Here is a 25,802-nt window from a genome sequence, read left to right as displayed (position 1 = left end):
CTGAAGTAAAGGAGAAAACATTAAATAACAACTAAATGCCTCTTTATATCCCTGGCAGTGATTATTTAAAATGCACTTTAGAAAGTGTGGGGAAAAGAACTCCAGTCTATATATAACACATTAGCCATTCGTTTTTATATTTGATTGTAACTCCCTTTGTGTAGATGTATATGTGAGTGGATATGTGTGGATGTACGTGCAACAGGCTGCATGTAGAGGTCAGAGGACAAATTATGGGAGTTCATTTTCTACTTCATGTAGGTCTTGGGAACTAAACTCAAGTACTAAGGCTTGATGACAGACTAATGACTCTCAGAGACATCTCTCTGTCCCAATACTTATTAAGCCCCATCTTTCTCTAGTTAAAATATAATTTTAGTCATTTTTTGTTGCAAGTGACATCACTTGCTAAATACATAGGCTTTTTTTTTTGAGACACTTTAAACTATAACCATTCACCACTTTTCTTTCTCTCCTTCCCTTGCCCTTTTCTGCTCTTTTGATACAGGTGGTATTTCTCTGTGTTCTAAAGAAATAGATGTCCTCCTGCTCTATCTCAGAAAGGTACACACCTGTAAAGTCGATCCCATGTTGACTGGCTCTCTATGCATGCCACAAGTCCTTCCAGATGCTCTGTGTCGCCTAGTCTTCATTCTAAATAAATAGCTTTGATAATCCACGGTTGGTAACATCATTCCTCACAATACATGGGAAGACCCCATGTACCTCTGATTAACAAGGGGATTGTTTGAGAAGTATTCTTCTTTTGAAGATAAATAACCAAAGTGCATAGATGTTTAGTGGGTAGTACTGCGCTCCAGAAAGTCAAAATGGTTTAGGGATTAAAATATTAAAGACTGTCTGGAAAGGTGGAGTCTCAAGTCACACACATACCAGTTTCGCAGCTTCATCTCTGGTGACATTACACGGATACTCAGAGAGAGGATTATTCTGCTTTCCTACAAATGTCATAATTTTTACAAAGCAAACAACCTTTCCCTGGTGTGCCAAAGATTTTTTTTTGTGGTCTTAATTGATCTCTATCCCCCAAAGGGTTCTGAATTATGCAAGCGTCTCGAGTCTTAACAAGCCATCTCTCCACAGCTGTGCAATGAAAATGTTCAACGAGACACTCACTTTAGTCCAGGCAAGACCCTGGCTGCTCCCTGGGGAGATCCAGATGCAGGGGAGTGGTTCCGGGGCATCTCGGTTTCTCCCAACTGTTTGGCTGACCTAATTTTGTCTTTTCTCTTCCAGCTCCCTTATAGCAGGGGTGAGGCTAGTCATGGCACCTCTTCTACCCTCTCTGCTTGTCTCTCATTGATCATCGGCTGCCAGAGTTTGTTTATTACTGAATTGAGCATTTAGATTTAGGCTTGGCTGGTGGTGGCCTTGGAAAGAACTTTCTCGAAGACTGTGTTGGTTTTCTTTCAAATAAACTTCTGCAAGCCTGGACATTTCTGGCATTGCTGAGAAGTGGGTGATTTATTCTTAGAGGCTTAAATTAGGTTAAAAAAAGGAAAAAGAAAACTAACAAGGCAAGGAGCATAGCCACTGGTTACAATGAGTCTGTATTTTATCAGAAAAATCTTAAATTTAAATGTCCACTCTGGCAACACTCATCTCCTGTAGACAGTGAGCATGCTGGTTCCCCCTACTGGTGAGCAACTCCCCCACCTACTCCTTGGGCAGTGAGGGGTTATAACAAACTGGGAACTGGAGGGAGAGTAGGCATGCCATTTTTAAAGTAAGAGTTGGGTATCCAATATCTTATTTTGCTGAAGATTCCTTTTCTTCTCTCATTCTTCCAACCTCAACAATTTTGGCTACCTAAGTCACAAATTCTTAGCTCCACCTAGTGTCTCTCTTCTTGTACTTCTTGGGCTTATTTTTTGTCAGCCCAAGCAAGCGAGTAAACAAACAAACAAACAAACAAACAAACCAAAGCTAAAGTCAGGCATTTGGGTTGACATCATTAATACCACGACTAGACTTTAGGAAAACAAGAAATAGATATTTATATAAAAATATACTAATGTGCAGCTATCACTTTGAATTATGAAGGAAATTTAGAATTATTATTAGAGGGTATAGGCTTATGAGAAGCATGAAAGATTAAAGGGATGTGGCTTACAAATGTTCCAGCCACCCCATCCACATGTTCCTTGCCTAGCTTTTAAGCTTTGAAGTCATCTCAGTAAACTGAAGGTAGCTGAGACTTAATGTCTTTGTGGTCAGGGAGAAAAAGTTCTTATAAACCAGTCTTAGTTAGCTCAAGTATTCACTGACACAAATTTCCAGAAAAAACAGCCATTTTATCTAGCTAATAGAAGGGATTGGAGAAGCTCCTCAATAGATTGGATACATGCTACTGCCAGGAGAAGCCAAAAGCTGACACCCACACCCAGGCCTATTCAGTTAGAGCACGTAAAATGATTAATTGTAGTCTCAGAACATTAATGACCCAATGCTCAAACACGTGACATAAACACATAATGGAGTACGCAAGAAAGTGCTCTTCAAAAAAGACTTAAAAAGAATGCTTTCACAATGTTTAAACTTAGACTGTGTAGATTTTTAACATACAATAAATCAGTTTCTGAAAATAATTACTGTTTCAAAGACAGGCAGTTGCCAGGCAAGCTCAGAGTGAACTGAACAAAGATCTGGGGTAACATCTGTCCACTTACTCCGTGTGAACTGTTTCTAGGGAACGATTCTCGAATGTTCTTTTCTACCTTCATAGCGTTGTTTGGTGGCATGACTTTATTGGTTACTAATAATCGCATTATCTCAGCAAGGAAAATTTTGATGTCTTGACTCCCATTAATTTACTAACCCGGGTCAGAGTTAAGTTTAAAGTGAGATCAAGTCAGGCTCTCTTCCCAGTCGAAGCCAAAGGTAAACAAGACTTTTAATGCCCACGAAGCTTGTAAATCTCACCAGTGTGCCTAGCCCTCAAACCGTGCTATGCCTAAAGGGTACTGGTATAGACAGTTCATCTCCTAGAGGGACTGATCAATCATAGAAATCCGTTGTTCAGTCCTGCAAATTGTTCTGGAGTTACACCCTCTTCCATGCCAGAAGTGTGACCCTGTGGGACTGTGCCATTCCCTCACTAAGTCCTTGGCTCCTGGATTTCTCCCTTCTGTCTCCAAGCCCTGCAGGCCTATACCTTTCCACTAGTGTATATCCATGGTTTCCCTAATTCTCTGTTGTGTATATTTGACTTTCCTTGGGGGAGTACAAAGTCAGTTGACAACATGTTGTCTTTGGATTGACCATATGAAGAACGTACTGCAAACAATTACTTATTATTCTTGTTCCATATAAATATTGAAACCAAATCATAAACATGCAATAGAAATGCAACTCTAGAGCTCAGGAAAAGGTAGGAAAAAGTTAACCAGTGCTGCAGCAAGGTGATGTCTGTACCACCCATGAGGTTAAGTGAGTTCTACATTTCCTAATGTAAGAGGGGATCCTAAAGGTAATATTAATACATATTGGATTTGAGTACGTGTATGCCCCTAAGACTACTTCCAGGTTTTTTATAGGAGTTGGAAATAATGGATATTCTCTGTATAACATTTTTTCTCCTCATTCACTCCTCTGCACAGCACAGATTTACCAACTAGCTAAATATTTCAGATTCTGTGACAGAGAATGGCATCAAAGGTCCCTGTGATGTTGACGATCAGTAACCTCAGTCTTCACCGGGTTTGCGTCCTATAACTTAGACATAACCTCCATAAAGACAAAGCTGTATCCTGAACATCCACCCTTTCTGAGAGCCACATGCTAAGTTCTTACAGGCTGCTCAATGTAGTTAGGGACACCTAATCTCACTGTGTGGACAGAAATATCAGTTATTCAAGATGAGGGCCTGGCTAGGGAGTTTGGCTACTTGCCCTCCATTTGGGTGACCTCGTGAATGATATCTACCTTTTTGACGTTTTCTAACTCTAAAATGAACTCCAAAGTTAGCTCTAAAGTCCCTTCTAGAAATTCTGTTTTGCATTGTTTGGGTCCTTACTAACCTTCAAAAGTCTGAACTTACTAGGTAAATAAAAATTCCCCCCAAACTCACCTCAGTTAATTTACTGGAGAAACTTCTTGACGACTTTTTAATCCACGCATAAGGACTAAAGTTTAGAAAACTATAGAACTTCCTGATTTGAAGAAGTCAACATTCATAGTCCATTTAAAAGAACTAATGAGGAGACTCAGAGAAACTCGGTAATGAGAAAAACCACAAGAATGAGTGCTACTCCAAAATCTCCAGCTGTAGAAATCGAGGGGATCCCTTCCCTTGAAGAAACAATGCCAGGGGCACCCAGGTTCAGTGACTGCAGCTGCAGACCCATGAAGCAGAGAGGCCAGTTTTTGTTTTCCAGGAAGAGCAGGAGTGAGTGAACAAATAGAGAACATTGGAGTCATGTAAAGTATATCCCATCACTTTACACAAGCACAATTAGTAGCTTCTATGACGTTCATGCCAACAGAGACATTAGTACTTTGACTTGTTCTTATTTTAGGAAATGGCACTGATTAATTGGGGGGGGGGTGTTTTGTTTTGTTTACTTCATTTGGTGTGATGCAGTGTTGATGGCTTCCTGGATTGGAGTACACAGAGCTTCCACATTGTAGACATCCAAGACTCTAGGGAGACCTCTCAGCTCCTTAAGGAAAGACTATACAGAGCCTCAGACAGCACATACTGAAGCCATGCTGCTTGAGCCTCTGCCCAGAGGCTTCTCTCTTGGTACTGAAATGTGGCTAACTCTCTCTCACCCTTTGGTTCTCCTCATCCCTCCAAAAATGGAAGGAGACCAGTAAAGCTCTGCTTTACGACTGGGGGATATGTAAACAGCAGTTAACTGGGAAATCTTAAAACATTTTTTAAAATTACATCCTTAGTATTTGGTAAAAACTGGTAAGCAGGTTCTCATCCCTCCCTCCCCCCGACTGGATGCCTTCAATAGTGAGAGGTCCTTTTGCACAATGCTAAGGGAAAGATTCTCTGAATTCCAAAAGCATTCACTGTCCCCTTAACTCTTCCGCTCCTCTTGTACAAGAGTTACAGTTCATTTTGCAACACTGCTCCCCAGACAAGCTCTGTCTGTACTTTCCTTAAATCCACATGTATGGATTTGGAAGCACATAGTAAGATAGGTTTCTTCACAGTTACTTAGAGGAGTAGAGACTGGGAGTCTTAGTCATTCCTTAAGTTGCCATACTAAGGTAGTGACAAGAAAGAGGGGTCACTGAGACCCCTAGCTTGAAAACACTAATGCAACACTCTCCCCTTTAGGGGAGTTAGGGTTCATTTTTGTAGATACTCCCAGCATAAGATAAAAATATGGTGTTTGATGTGCATAACACAGCTTTAGAGACTAGAACTGGCAAGTGCCTGTGAGTTTGAAGCGGGCACACCTGAAATCGTTTCGGGTGTACGAACTATGCCTCTGTCTGTAGGAGAAGGAAGGCTCAATGAGAAAGTCAGTAGAGTCAGTTCTTACATTAATAGTGACAGTGCTCTTATTGACTAGGAAGGAAAATTCAAACAGAAACTCAAGGGCAGACACTTTTTCTCCTCTTTACCCTCCATAGTTCTATGTAAGAAAGGATAGCAAGAGGTCGTGTTTGATAACAGATCTAGATTGTTCTATTTTCTTAACAGATGTCTGTGAGTCTTCTTACCGTCCCTCTAAATTCTGCTTGATTTTATTTTCTTGTCCTTTATCCTTTTCTTTTGAAATAAAAATAAAGTTACATATGCTTTCCTATCATGTAGACATTTTATTTATTCATAAATAGAAATAGAACTCTAAAATGTGTGTTTCTAGAAGTATGGCAGGTCCTCAAAATCTGTAGGGTATCCTTTGGGTGTCTCTGGCCAAGGAGACACCCACTCTTGTTTTCTTTTAGGGAGATATCTGGAGCCTGCTGCAGTAGTGTGGGCTGGACATGGCCATACACAGGAAGTGGAGACTCGGGCTGTCTTTTGACATTCTGTGCAGGAGGGGTGATGTTAGGATAACTAAAGGACATCTTGACTTTGATTTTTCGAAACTCATAAGAAGGAAAGTGCCATTGTACCTAGCACATACCTTAAGGAAAAACGCCCTTTCACTGGTAATACCCCCTGGGAAGGTTAGATCATGAACAGTCTGGGATGATCTCACCCACTTAGTTAAGGGGGTTGAACCTCATGGCACAGAGGGAAAGGGAGTTATAGTTAAACAGTTCATAACTGCTCCATTCAGATAGTCAGGGAGAGCAGAAGCAAACCTTCAGAGAACAATGATAAGCCTCAAATTTAGCTTTCACAGAGATCTACGATGCAAGCGTTTGCTCCATCAGAGCTGATAACTTTGACAGAGGAGATCCTTGGAGGAACTCACAGTCTTTTCTCAGTGATGGAGCTGAGCAGAACTCAAGTACTACCTTAAAGGAGGGATTAATTTGAATGAACCCAACACTTGGGTTGGCCTTGTCTCACACCTGTGTGTCCCGTGGCTCATTACTCATGTTAGCTATAGAGCAAGCAGACTGCACTGTGACTGGAGCTACAGAGTTGAACATGCACAGGTCACATATTATCTTGGCCAACAGTTATTTTATATCATTTGCTGAAAGGAAGCCACACACTCTGCAGTGTTTTTCCACTGGGGGGGAGTGGGAAACTGCAACATGGGAGAATATTTCATATGTAACTCTTTCACATGAATAATTCTATGCTAGCCCTTTTGGATTAAACGGTGTTTAGTACTTTTTAATTTCTTTTGATATAGGAAAGATGAGGAGAATTTTTGGAAAAAAAACTAAACCCGAGCCATGTGTCTAATTTATTTCAGTTTTATACCTGTAGCGAAATTCCCCATCTGAAATGACACACAACCAACAGACGTGAAAATGTAAACAGTTCTCTCCCTTTAAGAACCTTAAGGACTAAAGTATTGCTTTGGTTTCCTGACTGGCAGCCTGGGCTTGCCTCCTCCAAGTGCAGCTTCTGCAGTCGGCCAGATGGAACATTTGAAGAGAGCTTTTCTCCCACATGAGAGCTTCTTATCCCACAAAACCCACAGAATATGATGGCAAGTTTCATGGCCCAAGAGTCTGACTTTTTTTTTTCCAAAGTAGCTGTCAGGTTTGTTTCTCTTCTTACAGGTGCACAACACTCTGGAAGAAGAACAGATCAATCCCAACCCACCCACCACAACCAGCTACCACAACCACCCCTACACACATCCAAGGGTCTCTTCCCCAGTGGAGAGCTCTGGGAGAGTCAGTCAATAGCCAGAGGGCAGAGGGGATGGTAAGGATGAAAACCTTCATCTGAAGTCTCTCTGGCTGATCTCTCCACATATCAGTCAGTTGTACACAGAAGGATTGTATAGTCTGGCCTGCATGCTTTCTGAGAAACATACTGAAACACTTCATGTTTTAGGTGTGTGTGTGTGTGTGTGTGTGTGTGTGTGTGTGTGTGTGTGTGTGTGTGTGTGTGTAGGCTTCACAGAGCTCTCATACGCTTTCTTACTCTCAGTACACGTCTCCTTTTAGGATGTAGTGGAAAGGTAGCCCAGCAGTGGTTCATCCTGCCCCAGCTTGTAAACTTGGATTTGTTCTTTCCTATCTTCCAGCCACCTGATTACTGTCCCCGGGCAAAGGGCACTGGTTCACATCATTTTTTCCGAGCAGTTAAACCTGGAAAGATACTTCTTAAAGGACTCACAGAAGTTGTCTTGAGGGTTTGGAAAACATCACAAAAATCATCAGTCGACCTTTTGACTGTGCTATTTTTAGAGAACTAATTGTGCTCTTTTAAAGGGCATTTTTGACAATGGGGCAGCTTCCCCTGCTCCTACTGATACGTGAAATATTTACAATAAAATAAAACACAAGCGTAATACCTCAAACAGATATATTTAACCTCAGCAGCAGTCAGACAGACAGGGTGCTCCGGGAGGGGGGTGGTGTGACTTAAAAAGAGAAAAGATTTTTGTAATAGAAATGCTGTTGTTTCTGCCAAAAAGGAATTTTTATTTTACTGTTCAAACAGAAGTTTGTTTTCAAAGCAGTTGCTAGTTAAGAAGCTCCCTGTTCATTTCAGCATCCTTATGAATTAACTCTAAGTAAAAGCGTTGACCAGAAGGGACTCACTCCGGGCAGCAACCCCCTGCAGGTTAGCTTCCCTGAGAAGGTTTGTCTTACCTTGAGCATGTAAGATCTGGGAGACAGGGACTTGGGCTCCCACGGAGAGGACCGTGGAAGGGCTCTGATCCTCTGCGCTCTGCGGGTAACTTGCACTTGGCTTTTATGGACAGGTGGGCGGAGCTGCTCCTCACAGTAGGTGGGCAGGGATAGAGCAGGGCGGCGGGCGGGCTGCCCCCGTGGAGCTGGACACTTGTCTGGGGAGGGGCAGAAAGGGTAGAGCTTGCAGGAGTGGGGAGAGCCAGGGACTTTGGAGGGCGGCGGAGAGGAGACTGGAGTGGAAACAAGGCGGGAGAGTAGAGAAAGGCACAGAGACCACAGAAGGGAAAGGTTGGGGAGGAAATGAATGGGGTTTGGGGAGGGGAAGTTAAAGTAGAGGTAGGGGAGGAGAGAGTGAGAGAGAGAGAGATGCAGATTTCATTCTGGAAGATGGAATGGGTACTGGATTATTTTTCGTTTTCGTGTGACATTTTTGGCAGGGAGAGGAACCTGGGCGACTGTCAATAATAAAGGTGTTTTCCCTGTGATCGAAAAGCCAAGTAACCGCCCAAGAGATCTGAAAGGTTTTGAAGTGAGGTAGAGGCGAGGAAGATGGGCTTCAGGAATAAGGGGGAAGACATCCTCCCCAACCCCCAATACGCCCAGACAGAGGTGGGAGGGAATTGTCCCCGGGAGCCCCAGGCGCCCTGCCTCTGGGAGCTGGCTGCTGCAGCCTGGCTCACCCCTCCTCACTCCTGCCAGCCTCCTTCCACAGAAAGTTCTAAGCGTGCAGCATCCAGGCAGCTCCAGAGTCTGGTGCAGCTGTGAGGTCCATCTGCAAAGACCGCTCCTCACCAGCCCGTCCCTTCAACATCAACATCTGCTTATGTAACACAGGATGCCAGGGCTCGCTGTCCTCTGGTTATTTTCGTTATTTTTTTTTTTAAATCTCTTCTAGCTAGCAACTGAAAAAATGTTCGGTGTCATAGCCTCTCCACTTGTCGTAGGCATAGAGAGGATTTAACCAACAAGTGCGAAGGGTCATGCTGAAGTTATTAAAAAATGTATTCAGAGAAAGAAAAACAAGGTCCTTTCGCTGCTGAGCGGTGAGTCACTTCCCAGCCCAAACTCGATTTTTTGCCACCAAAGAAATCAAAGCATTTTAAAAGAGGACTTAGGACTCAGAGGTGGGAAATGGGGGTCGGATAAAAACCGTGGAGAAGAGGGAATGACCTTGATCACTGAACACACACACACATGCACAGGCACATGCACACACAAGATCTTAAGAAGGCTATGGTCCATGCTGTGCTGTTTTTCTGTCTTGTTTTCTAGCTAGCTCAAGCTGGCAACAGGCTGAGCTCCGGAGTTTTTTGTTTTTTGTTTTTGTTTGTTTGTTTGTCCCCCCCCCCCCTCCCCCCGGAGCTGAGGACCAAACCCAGGGCCTTGTGCTTGCTAGGCAAGCGCTCTACCACTGAGCTAAATCCCCAACCGCAGCTCCGGAGTTTTTAAACTCCTGCACGCCTCAGTGTGCCTGGAGAGTGCTCATTGTTCTGAGGACCTCTGCAGAGACTTGTAGACTGTTCAGTAGTATCCTTAGCCTCTCCTCCATAGCATGCCAGAGGACCACTTGCTCAGAAGTCTCCTTCTGTTAGGTGTGGAAAAAAATGGCCTTGGATTTAGCCATAGGATTTTGAGGGGCAAAAAATCTCCTCTCCACTAAGAAAGAGCCACTAGCCTAGAAAAGGTCCACAGTATAAGAAAGAATTTTAAAAAGAATCTATTAAGAAAATACTAGTGTATGCCACTAGGATAATAATAATACCTGCCGTCACATGTGCTCACTGGACTTAGTTTTTTACAGACTTACTCCCATCTGTCTGCCTGGAGAGGCCAGAGCCTCAACTGATGAGTCCTTTGTAAGAATTCCAAGCTTAGTTCTACTGGATACGCTTGGAAGTCAACATGCAGAAACTGATGCGATTCAGACAGGGAGGATGGAGAAGAGTACATGAAATGGAAACAGTTTTAATTTTTTATCAAGAGGCAAATTTGTCATGTATACGTGTGTGTGTGTGTGTGTGTGTGTGTGTGTGTGTGTGTGTTTGTTTCTGGACCTCCTAATCAGCTTTACTCCGTCTATACAGCTCTAACGAGCTCTACCTATTGGTTTACTAGCCAGCAAAATACAAGTGCTCAATAAATGTAACCTGGACCAACTGAATAAGTCGTTCCAATGAGCATGGACGTACGGGCAGTGGGCAGCAGTTGTTCATTTAATGGATGAATGAAGAGCAAAGAAGGCTAAAACTTTCACGTAAACTCTTTCATCCACTTACTAGTTAGTTGTTACCTCTTATTTTTTCATGATTCGGTTTTCCTTCCTAAATAGTATATCTTTTAGGGATGTGTCCAAATCCATTAAGCGAAGTCTACAAAATGAATAATAACCTTCATCACCAGAACTGAGAATTAAGGCTACATTATTTGTTTTGGGGCTGAACCAGGAAACCAAATATGATTTTATAGGCATAGGGTTACTTCTTATGGGTCTTCCATTTAGTAAGGAAATGTATTCTGAGCAAACAAAAGAGGGGCTAGAGGAGGGTCTGGGTGATAAAAATGTATTAGCAAATATTCCCACAGGATTATAGAAAATAATCCTTTAATGCGTCTTGCACATTCCAGTTCCATCACATAGTTGTGAAAAATAAGGGGCGGGGATTGGGGGAACAAGACAAGGAAAGCACATTTGAAGAGAAGGCGGCCTCCAGCTGCAGGCTGGAGTTCTCTTTTCCCTTTTTCGTCCTCTACCCCATTATTTTGAACCTGGATATCCAGCCAAAATAGCAAAGGCGCTCCTTTCATTTTGTCTGGATGGTGCCAACGATTAGTTCATTTCTCCAGTTCACACTTGCCCGAGTCTGATTCAGTAGCAGATCTGGACAACAAGTTGTGAATTCAGGAATGGATCTCTATGCAGACTCTCGGAACGCTTTTCCTAGAATCTCTCCAAGGGAGACTGGGCCTTGAAGTGGGCTCCCTGGTGAAAGGAGAGGGTCAAATGGCAACATGCTGTGCCCTAAATTTGCCTTCATGTGGATATACTAAGAGCTATACACAATCGCCTCTTTCCAAGTCCTTGGTGAAGACCTTTTCTCGTGTGCTGTGTGTGTGAGGTTAATTTGTGATCAATCAAACATATATATCGATTGATACACATAGATATCTTAAGAATGGACATGGCAGTGTAGAGTATTTAAAACAAAGGAAAACGAGAGTGTAGATTTGTTTTTACAGAAGGGAAAAAACATGAATTCCTGAAGGTTGAGTAGTAGAGAGTTCAAGGAAGAGGCAACATTTGAGCTGAGCCATACCAAGTAGCATTTGGATAGATCAAGATTGAATAGTAGTACTTTCCGGATAGGAGAGGAGCATTAGTGTCTGGAAAAGGTATAGGGATAGTCAGAAGAAGAGGACTAGCTGTCAGGACTTTAGAGGAGGGTTGTTTAGAAAGATGAGGTTAAGCAGTGTAAGGGGTAATGAGATTAATGTATGGAAGGTCTTAAATGTCTCCTCATTTGTTTAACTGTTTCCTGACCGTTCTGACTGAGTTAACAAGGTTTCATTTTTCTTTGAAGATAGGTTCTTTTATTGTCACTTTACAGATGTTTACCGATGCATCCTTACCTATGCTTCCCGAGACACTGCATCCAGAGAGGAAAGGAAGTACCCGTGTTTTGCAGATATGGAAGCGTGAGCAAGATGGCAGAAGTGGTTGTTGCTTTAGCTCTGTTTACTTGCAACCTGTGCAGTTTCAAGAGGGAGCTGGGAAGAAGAGACTTCTCTAGGGCATAAGCAGAATGACAGGTGGGGCTACTGTAAGGGGGGGTGTCTGCTCCATGTGTCAGAGGGGCCCAAGTTCTTCATCTGTTCTAGGTCTAAGTGACCTTCCAATACATATGACATCCTTTAGTTTTCAAGGGTTTCTGGTGGGAAAACAATGGAATCTGTCTGGAAAAGCTGCATATCTACATCTGTGCCCTCACATAGCTGACTTTCAGTTATGTGTATCTATCCCCCCACCCCCCAACAGATTTCAAGCTGCAAAGACTCTTCTTGTCCTAGGTGCTTAAAAAATGCAAACAAGATTAGTTTTTAGTATAGGGAAGAACCCACAAACAGGTATTTCTACTTAAAGCAAATAGGGCAATTTCAAGTACGGTAGGTAAAAATTTACTTTCTATCTGTCATGTGACCCCCAAGACAGTGTTAGGCATCAACAAATGTGAACCTGTTTAGTAAGGCTCTTAAACCCGCAATGTTTCTAGGTATTTAAGATAGGGTTTTATTTATAAAGGTTGAAAATGTTTTTACTGCACAGAAGAAAAGCACGGTTATCCTCTTTATTCCTAAAGACTTGGATTTTATGAGTCACTCTTCTCTTGTTGGCTCAGAGAGCAGAGCTGACTGACATGGTAGATCCCACAGATGACCTCCTCAGATTCCCCCCTGGCTTTGTAAACAGTGTTGGGTAACAAGATAGAACATCTGAGGCTCATATCCAGCTCTGGTACTAACCACCTGAGAGAACTTGGTGACAGGTTTTATCATGTTTGAAATCAGTATCCATTAGTATAAAACAAAGATGTTTATCCAGACACTCTCTATGGTTCCTTCCTGATGTACATGTCTGCTCTGTACATCTGGTCTGTGGATACCCTATAAACTCAGCATGCCCGTGATGTCAAGCAACAGCCAGTGATGCACAGGCTTGATTTTAGGCATTGGAGTAGGATTTACAATCCATCATCCCAAGGTTTGCTACAAGGGGATACGGTCGAGTGAGAAACCTCATCTGTATTCTAGGTTCAGATTCCAAAAAGGTGAAGTTATACTCTTGTCACATGACCAGGAACATTGCTTTTCAGAATTTTACAGCTTGGCAGAAGTCTCCCAGACAGAGCCATTAGCCTTTTAACTTTTCTCCTTGGAATCACATGGCACTTCTCGTTCGGTTGAGAGAAATATAACTGTATCGTACAGATGCCTAGGCTGTGAGAGGTCTCCCCAGTGTGCCAGATGTGCTTGGCAGCCAAGTAAATGTGCTTGGTGACTTAAGAAACTATTCTATCGTAACTGTAAGTGCCTCCTTCCCTTCAGTGCTATGCTCTTTTATTAATTCAACTAAGAAAATTGCATTGCTCTTTCGAGATGAATGGAGTGAAAAACCAAAGCCCTGAACATGTTAGGTAAACTCTCCATCACTGAGCTCCATTCTCATCCCCAATTACCATTTTGCTTTGGACAAATTTGGATTCTCAAACGACATAAGTTTATTAAGGATTTTGAACCTTTTTCTAGGCCTCACCTTCCCATAACAAGTTTTATCTGAAGTACTTCCAGCTACGTCTTATTCTTTAATAAATGTTTTGTTAACTTCTACTGTGGGGCAGTGCAATGGGGGATGCTCAGTGGTGTTCGCTCAGTGATGTTAGCTCAGTGGTGTTTCTCCTGTTTTCATTCCTCAAGACTGGAATGCTCAGTATCTTCCAGGCAGGACAGAGATACTGTCTTGATATGTGTTATCTTGAAACCTACTTAAAATATGTGGATTATTTTAATTTTAGCCTTCTAACCTTTCCTTAATGAATAATTCTCTCTCTCTCTCTCTCTCTCTCTCTCTCTCTCTCTCTCTCCCTCTCCCTCTCCCTCTCCCTCTCCCTCTCCTTCTCCCTCTCCTTCTCTCTTTGCCATTAATGAATTAATTCAATGGTTGTGGGAAAAAAGTACAGATACCGTGAAACCTTAGTTTTGGTCTTGTTAGATTTTATCAAAAGATTTGGAGTCTTTTTTAAAAAAAATCTTTATCCATTTGTTTAGCCTCTGCATTGGAAATTTCTTAGTTTATTAAGTTTTTAATTTAATTGGCCTTTTATTTTTGCTCCCTTAATTTGATCGTCTCTGCTAGACTTGTTATCAGAGAGTTTCAGGTAAGTGCTGGGATATCATTTAGTCAGAAAGAAGACTGATCAGGATGAGACAAATTCATCTTCACTTCCTACGTTCTCTGTGACAGGACCAGGACTGTTCTTACTGGTGGGGCACTTCTGATGATATCTTTGCATGAATACTAGCTTTATCTTAATTTGTGATATCTCCTTTTTTCTTCTATCTTGAAGATAACGAAGTTCCTAACCTTAGAGGTAACAGAGAGCCTAAACTTGAAATCACAAAACCATGTAAGTTAAAACACTAGCACAACCTACACTCTAATACATATTTGGTGATTTCGTTCCATTTGAGCCCTCGCATGCTACACATTTTAAAAATTCCAGAATGTATTTTTCCTTATTCTTTTTCATGGCAAATGAAATATAGGCTTATCTCTAAAAATAGTAGTGAGTATTTTAGCCATCCTTTTTAGTTTAGAAATACGGGTAGTTTTAAGGGGTTCTGGGAATAAAAAGTAGGGGTCATAATTTTAAAAGGCAATACCACTATGAATGGGGATAAATTAAAATTTAGGGACTAAAGAGGAAATGGACCTAGACTATTATAATAAGCACCTCATTGAGATGAACATAAAAGTTCTTATTCCCTCTAGACGCTAATGATGCTCCTGGGATATTAAGAGATGTTATACAGAAAGGTATTTTTCTATCCATTTGTGTTCCAGAAATTCTGAATCATTAAAAATAAGCATATTCCTCCTTTTTAGGAGGTTTTTCTATATTGCTCTGGCTGACTGTAGAACAAGCTGGCCTCAAACACAGATCTGTCTGCCCTGGCTTTGTAGATTTCTTTTAAAACATTTTCTCTTATCTTTTGAGAATTTCATATGAGTACTATATTTACATAATTTCCACTCCCCTCCTCATCCGAAGTTCTTCCTCTCCCAACTTCCCCTCAAATTTGTGAGTGCTTCTTCTTTAACTATTATAGATGTATATGTATGTAAGTGTAAGTAATTACAACCTGCTGAGTCCATTTAGCTTTGCTCGTGTGTGTGTGTGTGTGTGTGTGTGAGTGTCTGTGTATCTGTGTGTGTGTGTCTGTCTGTGTGAGTGTCTGTGTATCTGTGTGTGTGTCTGTCTGTGTGAGTGTGTGTGTGTTTGTGTGTGTGTGTGTGTGTGTGTGTGTGTGTGTGTGTGTGTCTGTGTCTGTGTCTGTGTCTGTGTCTAGGACTGACTGCTTGGCACTAGATAGTCTATCATGGGGCTTGTCCCTGGCAAAGACTGATTAATCCTCTTGTTGTGGCCATTATACATTTGTGGTTCTTTATTTAGCTGTTGGGGACTTGTGAGATTGCCAGCTGGTGCCATTGTGCTAGTCTCGCTTAGGTGACCATATTGCTAGAATTTCATGGAGCCTTGACATTTATAGAAGTCACTATCTTGAAGCAGACTTTCTCATCTTCTGGCTCATACAATCTTTCATTCTCTTCTCTCATAATGTTCCCGAAACTTAGGTATAGAAGTGACAGTGTAGATGTGTCAGTCATGGCTCTGCACCAGTATAGCTTGACCACACTTTGACTGGATGATGTGTCTTTTCAGATTCTGAAATGTGGATACTATATTTTTTTTCTCCCCCTACATTACTGAACACAAAATAATCCCAGTACTCTGACAACTTGCCATGTGATGTCTCCCAGAACAGGTGCATTGAAGTGTCTAAGTTGGAAAATCCTGAGACGAGAAATCAAAACCAAACCAAACCAAACCAAACCAAACCAAACCTAACCAAACCAAACCAAACCAAACCAAAACAAAAGAAAACAAAACAAAACAAAACTCAACAAACCAAACTACTCAGTAGAGAGACCACAAATCTGAACATTACTCTTCCATAAATACAGATAGCACTTGGGTTTTTCAAAGCATTTTCATGCACTCCATCTACTTTCTTCCTCATTAGCTATGCTCAGTGTGGTTTATCTATTATTTTCCAACTTGATAGATGACAAAAGGGACTCATTATGTAATAGTCACTGTTTTAATGTTAGAGAAAAATGGGCTCTTAGGAGAACAAACAGATCTGTGATTGGACACCATTTATAATCATGGAGTTGAGCTTTTCTTCATTTTTTTTTTATTTTGTAAACAGTTCCTCCTGTGCTCGCAGAGGAAACTTTTCTAATGTACAGCACAATGGATTCGTGATTCCAGATACCTTAGTCCCATATGGAGGGAGATGTGCCTTAGCTGGTTTGACTTGGTGTCACTATGCCAAGACTTTTGCCTGAACCAAATAAAACAACTTAATGTTGGTTCAAAGTGGACTTTGGTGAAAAGGAGTCCTTCTGGAAATCCAACCAAAGCATCTACCCACAGCTCAATATTATATACAGACTTGTCACAGAAACTCATTGGGGAACATTTGGAAAATTCTCTTTATTCCCATAGCTTATATGGAAAGGGAGAGACTGGCACCAAAGGATTCAATTCCTGATGTCACTGAAGGGCACAGATTGATACAGACATTAAGCTCAATGTGAGAATGAGATAGAGAAACAAAATTATAGAATTAGCCTAAAATTGCAAGCATTAAGCAATACATCAAAGCAGCTCTTCTGACACCAAAAATGGAGATTCCACTGGAGTGCAATGCTCAAATGCCAAAGTCAGACTCAGACCCTTATATTATCCAGACCCTTTTTGAACCCTGGCTGGAGAATTAGGGTCGGTTTGTTGGGGACATTTACTGAATGAGCAATATGAAGTATTGGAGAAAGAATTCTTGAGATATTGAATTATTCATGACTCAAAGAGCATAGCTAGAAGAATCAGGTAGAAACTTGTTTGGTTAGGGCAAGTTAAAAGTCAACATGTATATCTTTCTCCTCATACTACATACAGTAGCCACCCTTTAATTCTTGGCAAAAAGGTGAGAAACCCAATGAGAATTTCAAATTTAAGTTTCACTTTGCATTGTGATGGACATTTGTGCAGTAAAGAAGCTTATCTGTGTGGTAGGAAAAACCAAGATAAGTTTTAAGTGTAGCCAGAGATAGTCTGTATTAGTTGAAACATCAACTCAACATCAAAGTTGAGAAGACCCTATAATTCTAGTAGCAGGCTAAATTGATTCTTTTTGGTTCTCAGTTAATCTTATTTTGTCAAGTCCCTAGAGCAAGATTCATGAAACTAGGGCTTAAGACCCCTGTCATTCCCATCAGCTCTCACAATGCATTAGGAGGCCTTGGTGCTCTGGTTCCTATTTATGACACTGGATTATTTTTAGCAAATCCAACCTGTGGCAGTTTGCCCATTATTTACATGTCGGTTCATAGTATATGGTAATGGAGAAAGAACGGTTTGATTTCCCAGAGATGAGTATATTAATGTCTGGGTTATCATGAAACTGACTCTATGTGCTTCACTTGTCACCAACTCATTAAAGCCAGTTTCCAAAAAGGAATTGCCAAACTTCTTGGCACGCGCATCTATTATCCATATATGGGAATCATTAGACTATGTAAATGCTGCCTTTCTGTATTCATCTGTGCTTTGTATTCCCTGGATAGAGTTACTCAGCAGTATAAATAAACCATGAAGTCTTAGGCTAAAAAGATCTTTGGACAGGGAATAATATAAGTTTTATTTTAAGTGTGTTTGTTGCTTCCATATGAGTTTTTGTTTATGTTTTGGACTACAGCCATTGCCACCATTGTGCAAAAGCCAGAAGGAAATTTCACTGGGTGTTTCTTGTAAAGGTTGTGAGTTATTATACTTCTTCAGTTTTTACTGGAGCACACTGAGTTGGAAAACTCAGACGCTGCACAGACCTAAAGCTTTCTCTTTCAAAGAGGTTGTTTCACATGCAGAGTGTGGTTTTACCTATTTATATTTCTTAATAGATTAAATTATGCATATATAGTTATGCTCTCCTATGACAATGTGAACCAATCCTTTTTCTTTTTTGGTTCCAGTGAAACACCAGGCCGATAGTTGCTCTTAAAGCAAAGGATTAAAACAATTTCTTATATAATAAATAAAATCCTTACATTTTTCTAGCACATATCTACTTGCCAATACATTCTCTCCTTTACCTTAGAAAAGGCATTCTGAAAATTAAGGGCATTTTTAGATCATCAGGATGAGAGCAACCGTACACAAGGACAGCCTTCTATAGTTCAGAATGTATTCGAATGAAGATATTCTTTTATTTACTACCACATTTACTTATTTATAACTTGACCATCTTTTTTTGTACTTAGCTGTGGTGATAGGAAGAGTACTGCTCCTTATCATTGAAGACATGCTACTTTATCTAGGGAAAAGGGTTGAGTTTTGAACCTTTAACTGGGGACTTTTATCCTAGGTTAACTAGATGGGCATGAAGTGAACACAGATCAGATCTCCAAGCTACAGTTAGAGAAGAGATTTCAGAAGTGAGAAGGAATAACGAGATGCTTCTTCACTTGCTTTGTGAAAGGGCTTCATCAGCTGAGTAACACGGGTAGGCTTTTGAAACTGGGAAAGGCAAGGTAACAGATTATTCCTTAGAGACTCTACAAGGCTATCAGCCTGACGATGCCTTAATTTTAGTCAGAGAGATGCATATCCAATACAGGTTTAAAGATCTGTAAGATAAGAAATTTATAATGTTTGAATCCACTGATGTTATAGGTATTTGATGTAACAGCAATGAAAAAGTAACAATTTCCCACCCAGCCATGGTTTTTGTTGCTTTTGCTGAAACCCTTCCAACCTTGCACCTTCTCTATTTTGACCTAGATTATTAGTCTTATCTCTTAGACCTCAGATGAAGATGGCATTCATGCCTTGATGTTGGATACTAAATAAAATACCCCTGGTTTTAGTTTCTTTTTTTCGCAAAATTTTTTCCAACCTATTTTTCCCATTTGTGGTTTTCTTTTTCTATTACATATCATGAAAATTATTCTGGATTCCAGAGATCATTAGTTATTGGCTTGCCAAAACCTGTCTACCTGACACTTTTATTCAGTTTTCTGTGGTTTAGCATGTTCTAATTAAACAACAAGTATTAACTATTCCATCTGCAATGTTCACATTAGAGAACTAATTCATTTAAGTTCATATTAAGGAAGGATAGATTATTCTGTAGAAATAAAATCAGCTTCAAAATATTAGAAATGTATGAAATCCCCAGGTCAATTGATTGAGGAATCGGTACCATAGTTCCTCATATGACTTGAGGAGCAGTTGTCATCTTCAAAGTCACGATGACTATGAATACACAACTCTAAGAGAGCAATGCACATGAAATCAGCAATAACTTGGCTTAGAAGTAACCTGGTCTTTGGGTTCTCAACATGCTGTCAAAAAAAGGAATGTACTAGTTAACTTTTTGTCAACTGGACAAAAGGTAGAATCATCTGGGAAGTGGGAATGCCAATAGAGGAATTGGTTTCATCGGACTGGCCTGTAAGCAGTCTGCAGGAGCATTTTCTTAATTAATAATTGATGTGAGAGGGCCCAGTTCACTGTGGGCAGTGCCACTCCTGGGTTGTAAAAGAAAGCAGGTTGAGCAAGTCATAAGGAACAATCCAGTAAGCAGTGTGCTTCCATAGCCTCTGCTTCAGTTCCTGCATCCAAGTTCCTACCTAGTGTTTCTTCCCTGACTTTCCTCGTGATATACTGTAAAGTATATGATGAATCAATCCTTTTCCTTCTCTGAGTTGCTGTTGGTCATGCTTTTATCTCAATAATGGAAAATCAAACCAGAACAAGAAAACCATGTAGCATAGATATGTGAGTATATGGAAGGTAGCCATTGCTGTGTTCTTATAACTCTCCAAAAGAAACATTGGAGCTTCATATGTACTAAGTGTGTCTACAAGTACACTTTCTTATAATAGGGGTTTATTGAAGCCTTCTTGGTCATGAAGTTGTAAAATGACACACTCTACTCTCTTTTAATTTCATTTCATTTCACTAATGGTTGACAAACCCAAAAATCATGAACACAATTTTTTTTGTTGTGTCCTTATTTGGATGCAAAAACCCACATAAATCCACTAGAGATAAAGACATAGATGTGATAGAGATTCCAATGAAACTCAAAAAATCATTAGTAAAACACAAATATTAAAAATTTCCTAGAATCAAATAAAAATCAAAATGTAATTTACCAGAATCTTTGGAGAATAGCTGAGGAAATTCTAAGAGAAAAGTTCACATCTATGAATATTTACTTTTTTAAAAAGTCAGACAAATATAAAATAACCCAACTAAAGAACTAAAGCTCTTAGAAAAACAAAATCTAGGCACACCAAAACCACTAGGCATCCCCCCTCAAGAGACATATAGAGACAGATACAGAGACAGAGAGAATGAATATCACACTATAGATTAATTAAATGAAATCTGCAAAAAGAGTACAGACTCAACTGAAGTAAAAAGAAACAAAACCAAAAAAAGTAAAAATAAGGAAAAAAGTCACATCTTAAAAAGAGAATCAACTGAAGGGCAATTTCTGGGAAGACATGAACAAGATTGGCCAATCCTTAGCCTATCCATCCAAATGAAAGAGAATTAATACCACTAGAGATGGAAAAATGGTTATGATAGAGATTCCAATTAAACCCAGAAAATCATTAGTAAAACCTTTAAGATGTGATATGCCTACAAACTGGGAAATCTAGAGGTAGGTTAATTCTTAGATTCACATGAACAAATACAATTCAGGAAGATATAAATGATTTAAGCAAATTCATAACAATGAGTTAGAAGCGGTATCTCAGACCCCCAACAGAGTCCCCACACTGAATTGAATCACTATCGAATTCTACCAAATCTTTAAAGAAGAGCTAACATCAATATTCCTCAAACTGTTCTACTAAAAACAAAAGGAAGGAATGCTAATGAACTAATTCTAAGAAGCCAGTTTTACCTTCATACCGCAAACCAGATAAGGACACAACAAAAAGTAACTATAAACCAAATTCCTCAGTGAACATAGACTCAAAAATTCTCAATAAAAGTCTTACAAATAGAGTTTATGAACATTAAGATCATACATCATGTCTGATTTGGTGTCATTGGATGCAATAATGACTCAACATATGTAAATTAATAGATATAATATGGCACAGAAAGGATGTAAGGACAGAAATTACATGATAATCTAAACAGATGCATGAATGGCTTTTGATATAGCCTGTCATTCTTTAATGATAAAAACACTGAAAAGCATAGGGATAAATGAAGCCTATATCACCAATATCAACCTACAGCTCTACCACCATTTCCAGCAAAAGTCCAATGACATTCTCCACAGACAAGAGAGTATGAAAATTCATATGGAAGCACAAAAGATACCAAATAGCCAAAGTAGTTTTAAGGAGAAAAGCAATGCTGGAGGCTCATAATACCCAAGCTCAAATAATACTATAGAGCCACAGTGACAAAGTCAATATGCTACTTGGCATGAAAATTGACACATGGACAATAAACTATCACCACATAACTTGATGAATATGTAAGACAAATCACATATTTGGGGGGAATAATCAGTTTCTCAACAAATGGTGCTGGGCAAATTAGATCCACTTGTCTAACCTTGTATACGTGTCTTACCTTATACACACGCTCACACATACTCACACACTTCAAATTGGGCAAAAGATTTTAACATGTAACCTACCGTGATGAAACAAATAGCTATGGACTGAATGGAGTATTACAAATTTTTAAAATTGATTATTAATTATTGAATTAGTACTGCAATGTGAGCTTCAGGTCTATGGCTCATCCTTGGGACCTGATGATCAGTGTGGTACAAAGTTCTGGGAAACACAGATAACAAGACTTGGCTCCTCTGTCTGCTTCTTGGTATATAGTCATTCACATTTAATTTGATATTGCAGTATAATTAAATGCTGTTGTAAGAAAGAAAATAAATGCTGTGAAAAATCCAACAAGGGAGCAACTTGCTGTTTCTAGAGACATCTAAAGAGCTCTCCAAAGTTGGGACCTTGTTCATGTTTTGTTGTTAGATGGGGCAATTATATTGTTCATCAAGACATGTGACTCCATAGTTATTCGAGTTTATCTTACTGTAATAATTTTGGTAACTTGAGTTTGGAAAGAAAGATACTATTGATAAAAACAACACAGTATCAAAGGGAGACTAACAGAGAAATGGATACTTACAAAGGTATTTCTGACATCATCAATTATATTTATTCAATACTTGTTATAAAATAGAATTGAAGAACATTAATTACCTTGGTAATGAATAGCATAGTTCATTTCCCCAAGGACATATTATTTCACAAACACTAATGTGCTTTTAGCTAGTATATTGTAGAAACACTTGTGCCTTCAGCATCTAGAAAAATGTCTAACACATAAAAGCCAAATAGTAACTATTGGCCAACTGCATTAAATGAATCATAGGTGATTCTGATTTCCCTCCTTATTTTTAAAGTTTCTATTTTATGTAAGTCTTAATAGATAAAAATAATGTGCATATGTTTGAAGTATATGCATCAATGAATTTGTAAACACTATCACAATCAACATAGTAAGCATATACATCACCCCAACTTTCTTGATCCCTTTTTGTGAACTGCTTTTATTGTTCTTGATTCCATACCGATAATCTCCTCAAGCAACAATGAATTCTTTGTCATTATCAATGAGTTTTTATTTATTGGAGTCTCATATAAGATAGAGCATATAGTTCATACTCTTCTTTGTACAGTTGCTTTCACCTAGCACAGTTATTTTGAGATTCATTCACATTTTTGTATTGATACATATACTGATCATTCACTGTATTAAAAGTGCTCAGCTTCCCTGTCATAATTGGAAGATTTTAGCTTACAGCTGGTGTTCTAGTCCTCTGCCTCTCAAACTCTTTATCAGCTACTACTGCAAAAGGAAGTATTTGAAGACGGGTGAGAGCTACACTTTGTGGATATAAATACAGGCATTTAAAGGCAGTTAAAAATTATTTATGCTGGTTTGGGAAAGTGGCAGCAGTAGGTTCTCTGCTACGTGTTGAGGCTTCACAGCCACGGGCTATTAGCTAGATTTGCAGTACTAGGCTTGAAGTCCCTCCTTCACAAAAAGAGCTTAAATTCGATTAGATGATTATTGTATTTCATGGGCTTTACAGGTGGGTAGGGGCATTGCTTTTCTTGCTTGGCATCTTGCATTTTTAGATACCTCCGAGGGCTAATCCACAGGGAGGAGACTTCCACATCAGTTCCAGCTTGATTCCCCCAAGTCCTGTTCTTTTAAGTGTGTGGTGTCTTCAGCAATTGGGTCTTACTTTCAAGTTTGGAAAGCAACCAAGGGAAATGGAAATAGATCACACTATTTTGAAGTCTCTTGAACTTCTCTGACCAACAACTTGAAGGGAGGATTCACATGCCTTGCACCAGGTTATTTTTGTTATTATTGTTGTTGTTGCTGTTGTTGTTAGGGTAGTCTCTGGCACTCACCTTCAAGAGCCTTTTCAGGTGTAGAAGTAGCTTTAAAATAGGGGTCCTTTGGGGGGACATATTCTGCATCCAACCTATAAGATATAGATATATACAAATGCGTTTATTTCTTGAACTATTAATGATATAGATTGCTTTCATAGTGTGACTATTATGAATAAAGGTTCTATAAACATTCAAGTATAAATCTCTTCCTGGACACAAACATTCTTTTCACCAAATAAATACGTAGAATTGAATAAACTGTCTAGATTCTATACTTTAATATTTAAATATGGCATTTTGTAACTTCAAAATGTCAAGCTATTTTCAGAAGTGAAATATTCTGAATTTTCAGAAGTGAATTATTTTTATTGGATTTTTTATTTATATTTCAAATGTTATCTCATTTCCCAGTTTCCTATCCATAAACCCCCTATCACATTCCCTTCCCCCTTCTTTTATGAGGGTGTCCCCTAATGAACTCACACGCTCACCCCTTCCAGCTTCCTTGCTCTGATATTCCCCTACACTAGGGGATCGAGCCTTGGCAGAACCAAGGGTCCTCCTATTGGTACCCAACAAGGCCATCCTCTGCTACATATGCAGCTGGATTCATGGATGGATGCTGGTTTAGTCCCTGGGAGCTCTGGTTGGCTGGTATTGTTGTTCTTGTGGGGTTGCAAACTTCTTCACCTCCTTCAATCCATACTCTAATTCATCCATTGGGGACCCCGTTCTCAGTTCCACGGTTGGTTGTGAGCATTCTCCCTATATTTGGCAGAGCCTCTCAGGAGACAGCTATATCAGGCTCCTGTCAGTATGCATCTCTTGGCATCAGCAATGTGGTCTGGGGTTGGGGACTGAACGTATATGGGCTGGATCCCAAGGTTGGGCAGTCCTTGGATGTTTTGTCCTTCAGTATCTGCTCTAAACTTTGTCTCCATATTTCCTCCTGTGAATATGTTTGCTTCCCCCTTTAAGGAAGGACAGAAGCATCCACACTTAGGTCATCCTGCTTCTTGAGCTTCATGTGGTGTGTGGATTTTTTCTTGGGTAATTCAAGCTTTTGGGCTAATATCCACTTATCAGTGAGTGCATACCACATGTGGTTTTTTGTTTTTTGTTTTTTGTTTGTTTGTTTTTTTGTTATTGGGTTACCTCACTCAGGATGATATTTTCTAGTTCTATCCATTTGTCTGTGAATTTCATGAAATCATTGTTTTATTAGCTGAGTTGTGAAAATGTACCACATTTTCTATATCCATTCCTCTTTTGAGGGACATCTGGGTTCTTTCCAAATTCTGGCAATTATAAACGAGGCTGCTATGAACATAGTGGAGCATGTGTCCTTGTTATATGTTGGAGCATCTTTCGGGTATACGGCCAGGGGTGGTATAGCTGAGTCCTCAGGTAGTAAGTACTATGTCCAACTTTCTGAAGAACCTCCAGACTGATTTCCAGAGTGGTTGTACCAGCTTGCACTAACAATGGAGGAGTGTTCCTCTTTCACTACATTCTCACCAGCATCTGTTGTCACTTGAGTTTTTGATTTTAGCCATTCTGACTGGTGAAAGGTGAAATCTCAGGTTTTCATTTGCGTTTCCCTGATGACTAAGGATGTTGGACATTTCTTATGTGCTATTCTGTCTCAATTTTCCTCAGTTGAGAATTTTTTGTTTAGCTCTGTACCCCATTTTTAAAAGGGTTATTTGATTCCCTGGAGTCTAACTTGTTGAGTTCTTTATATATATTGGATATCAATCCTCTATCGAATATAGAATTGCTAAAGATTTTTTCGCAATCTGTTGGTTGTCGTTCTGTCTTAATGACAGTGTCCTTTGCCTTACAGAAGCTTTGCAATTTTATGAGATCCTATTTGTTAATTCTTGATCTTAGAGCATAAGCCATTGGTGTTCTGTTCAGGATTGAGAGTTCATCTTGGTGAATTGTTCCTTTGATGAATAGGAAGTGCCCTTCCTTATCTTTTTTGATAACTTTTGGTTGACAGTCCATTTTATTGGATATTAGAATGGCAATTCCAGCTTATTTCTTGGGACCATTTGCTTGGAAAATTGTTTTCGAGCCTTTTACTCTGAGGTAGTGCCTGTGTTTGTCACTGAGGTATTTCCTTTATGCAGCAAAATGCTTGGTCCTCTTTACATATCCAGTCTGTTATTCTGTG

At 39.8% G+C, this 25,802-nt stretch overlaps 1 protein-coding gene across 5 annotated transcripts in view; it reads right to left on the bottom strand.

Annotated features, from left to right (window-relative positions):
* Col8a1 (collagen type VIII alpha 1 chain) overlaps positions 1 to 9,079 on the bottom strand; it is a 132,589-nt gene extending 123,510 nt beyond the window's left edge. For 3 of the 5 annotated variants that reach the window (XM_039088381.2, XM_039088382.2, XM_017598011.3), the window contains exon 1: positions 8,218 to 9,056. The gene's annotated coding sequence lies outside the window, so the exon portion shown is untranslated. Of the gene's footprint in view, positions 1 to 8,217 lie in introns of all 5 variants that reach the window. The other 2 variants (XM_006248208.5, NM_001107100.1) reach the window with 2 other exon arrangements.
* Positions 9,080 to 25,802: the final 16,723 nt, after the last annotated feature.

The sequence above is a fragment of the Rattus norvegicus genome, chromosome 11 (assembly GCF_036323735.1).
Source record: "Rattus norvegicus strain BN/NHsdMcwi chromosome 11, GRCr8, whole genome shotgun sequence".
NCBI classification, from domain to species: Eukaryota; Metazoa; Chordata; class Mammalia; order Rodentia; family Muridae; genus Rattus; species Rattus norvegicus.
Note: the sequence above shows the minus strand (reverse complement) of the source record. Positions and strands in the feature narration are given on the sequence as shown.